Below are 3,668 nucleotides of genomic sequence, written 5' to 3'. Positions count from 1 at the left end.
TATAAGTTGTTATATATATATATATATATATACTATTGGAAGAGTTTCAAGTGTACCGAGAACACCGGTGTTCCAATTGTTTTAACTGTTGATCTGAATTATAAAAATATATATAATATATATTAATTAAAATCAACGGTTAAAATAATTGGAATACCGGTATTTCCGGTACACTTGAAATTTTTTCTATGCTATTATTATCACTCGGCTATTGGGATAGTACAATTATTATATTAATTCCAATTTTCAACAACGTATATACCGTCAACGGCTTCCAGGATAAGATATAACATTTATCGTATAAAGGTTAATATATTTTTATTATATTAAATACTGGCATTAATTATTATGGCTTAGCGCGTCAGTGTTGCCCAACGCTATGGACAATACTGGATAATTAAGACGTTTACTAGATTTTTGTATTACTGTATACACTACATGTACATGTACTATATAATTATGTACACGTGTACAATATACTAAGTCGACGTGTCTTTCAGCGGCCCAACGTCAGTTGGAAGTGTCGTTTTGGATTTTCCAATTTGCCTCGATACCCGGGAATGGTTAACGCGTCTCAGTTGTTTGGACTTTCTAATTAAGCTCATCGATAAACATTTAATACTTTCATATAAATATCTGGGATATTTGTGTAAAGAAGTTGTTTCGACTTTCTTCATTTTGATTAGTCTGTTTTAGAATTTTTAATCAAAGTTTACGATTTAAAAACATAAATTACTACCATTTGACATATTTAATTAATTTATCTCTTTTATTTCTTAAATAATCAGGATAATAACCCCCTGCTTTTATCGGTAAACAAAGAAACAGATCTGGCAAAATGTGTGATGTGTCGAGTACCAAGCATTGCGCAGGCGTAGCAATAAATGCATATTTTGGTGAGAGACCTCTAGAGTTTAGGCCAAATCATGTTGGTTTCGAGGTGGGATTTGCTCTGAACTTGTCTAGTACTGAAGAGACGTTTGAGTGGGGATATTTTTTTTTCAAATAAAATTTTCCATAGTAAATGACGAAACACATACATAGTAATGCACAAAACTCCGCATGGAACATGAACAGCACCTCTGCCACCGTCGTTTGCATGCCACCCTCTTCCATAGCGTTGATGGTGGTAAATAGAACCCATGTTTTCGTAGATTCGACATGCATGCGAATAACAGACTAGATTCCATCCGTTTATAAAAATGGACAGACCCAAGGTTGGGAAGCATTACCAAGCTTGGCCTGCATAGAAAACTAATTAAACGTAAACAGTCGCCAGGAAATTCCATACCTCGTACTCGGCCAGGCATTGCACACACGACACATCAGACAAGTCGCTTGCAACAGTCATGGTTCCCCGGGTAGGACAACTGCCATAACGGCATGCTATGGCCTCTACTGGGTCCGTCGGGGTTATCTCCGACCACGGAACCACGAACACCTGCGAGAATACCTCTCTGCATCTTTTTACTGCACCAAACTCACGGACCACATCGAAAAATTCATATCCACGGTGGATCTCCTCCTCGTCCTTTTCATCAAGCCACAGTAGCAGCATCGCAGAGAGGTAGCAGGCCCCCACATCGCCCAACTCTGCTGCCTCGGTCAGGGTCTGTATACCACCTCTGTAGTGGCCAAGCCAGAATAAAGCAACCATCCCAACCGAAGCAGAGCGGCTGAACTCCGCGCTGTGGCGCATCGGCTTAGAAATCCCATTGCAGGCCGCCCAGAGGGGAATAGGAAGCAAGCAACGGGCAAATTCAAAACCAATGCATGCCTGAACACGACGTCAGAACTGCATACAGCTGCAAATAGTCTGTAACTCGCCTGCATGTTGAACAGATCCTGAATTGAAGACGACGCAATCCCCGTTGCAGTACTAACCCATATGTCAAAGGGAATAGTTTTAAGCGGGCACTGGGTCCGACCGATTGCGTTCCCCTTCTTTTCATAAGTCCCGCCCACTCTACCCTCTTTCGTCTTCGCGGCTCCATTTACCTTTTCCATTTTTTTCCTCCTTTTTTTACTGGGGGGGAGGGGGAGGGGGTGATTATCACACACGATGCTCTCGCTTGCAAAATGAAAACGAACGGCTGGTCGTCTCTTTTTAACATTTCCTATGCATTTATTATTTGACTGCGCGTTATTTGTTTGTGTAAAGTTCTTTCGCATTCTTTATTTTGTTTAAAATTTTGAATCCAAATTTAAGTTTTAAAAAAATAAATCACTACGTATTAATTTGTTTTGTTAATGTACCTCTTTTATTTTTTCAATAGTTAAGATAATAATCCCCTGGTTTTATAGGTAAACGAAGAAAAGATATGGGAAAACATGTGCTGTATTGAGTACCATGGTTGTGCAGGCGTAGCAATAAATACATATCTTGGCTATAGCTTAGGCCGAATCATCGTTGTTTGGAGGGGGGATTTGATCTGAACTCTACGACCACTGAAGTGACGTTTGAATAGGCAGGAAGCACGTGAGCTTAACTTCATGGGGGCACACAAGGCCACCCGCGCGTTTGTAATCTTTATCATTATTTTATCCCTCGAGACTTGAGAGATACCAAAGTTTGGCGCATTACAACCAACGGTTGTTCTTCCTGGTTGCCTAGCGGGAGACGATCCTCGATAACCGTGCGAAACGTATTAAGGAAGAAACGTTTGGGTCCCATTCGCTTTATGATTTATAGCACCTGTTTTGAACCCCAACCATAGTAGGCGACAAGCTTCTTGCGTTGTCTACCACAAACCCGGCGTTTACAACCAACTTCTTGCGTGTGTCGCATCCACCCGCGCTGGACTGATCCCGCAAATGAACACCGAGGATCTCGCAGAACTGTCCATCGTGGATCTGATCGACATTGTTTGCAGGGACGGAATCTATTCGGAGTGTGATATGGTTGAGGCTGCACTTGTGAAAAGGGAGGCTGATCTGAATGGTACAATCCAGGCCCTCCGCGCAGAGCTGAGCATGGCAAAAATGGCGCATTTAACCGCAGACGTAAAGTTGAGGTTAAGGGCACAAGAGCTGGAGGAAGTGGGGAGGGCATTGCGGGGGATGGAAACATTGCTTGGTGTCGTGAGGCACAAGAATGAGGGGACACTTTGCCGACTGGTGGAAGAGGAACACGCATTGAAGGCGGAGATGGAGTGGTTGTGTCAGCGGGCACTAGTTAAGGTCGCCAAGTGGGATGAATTGGGTTTGAAGATAGCAGAGTTGGAGGATAGGGTTAAATGTACGGAGGAAAGTCGTGGTGTTCACTCGGCACAGTTACCAGGCAGAGGGGGTCATTCCGAACAGTCAACCCAGAATCACAGGTGTGTAGGACGTTCTTGAGTTCGCGGATGCACACATTTGTTGTGTGCACCTGCCCTCTGCATTTTCAGGTGTTGTTCTACGAATATTTGCCATCTGTCATTCGCAACATGGTGGGGATCCTTTGCTTAGTGTCTTGGTTGACTAATGTAGTCGACGCTGCGTCTTCGCTGCATCTTCTTGTTATTTGCATGCCTTCTATTTATTAGAATGTCTTCTTGTTATTAGCATGCCTTTTGAACATACTATCCTTTTGTGATAATGAAACTTGTATTACTTCCCCTTCGGACGGGTAAAAAGTATTGGATGGCATTACCGGGTCTTGCTTCTCTTATTGTTAATTAATTTCG

The sequence above is a fragment of the Arachis ipaensis genome, chromosome B03, assembly GCF_000816755.2.
Source record: "Arachis ipaensis cultivar K30076 chromosome B03, Araip1.1, whole genome shotgun sequence".
In the NCBI taxonomy this organism is placed as follows: domain Eukaryota; kingdom Viridiplantae; phylum Streptophyta; class Magnoliopsida; order Fabales; family Fabaceae; genus Arachis; species Arachis ipaensis.
The sequence above is the reverse complement of the archived record's forward strand: the minus strand, read 5'-3'. Positions refer to the sequence as shown.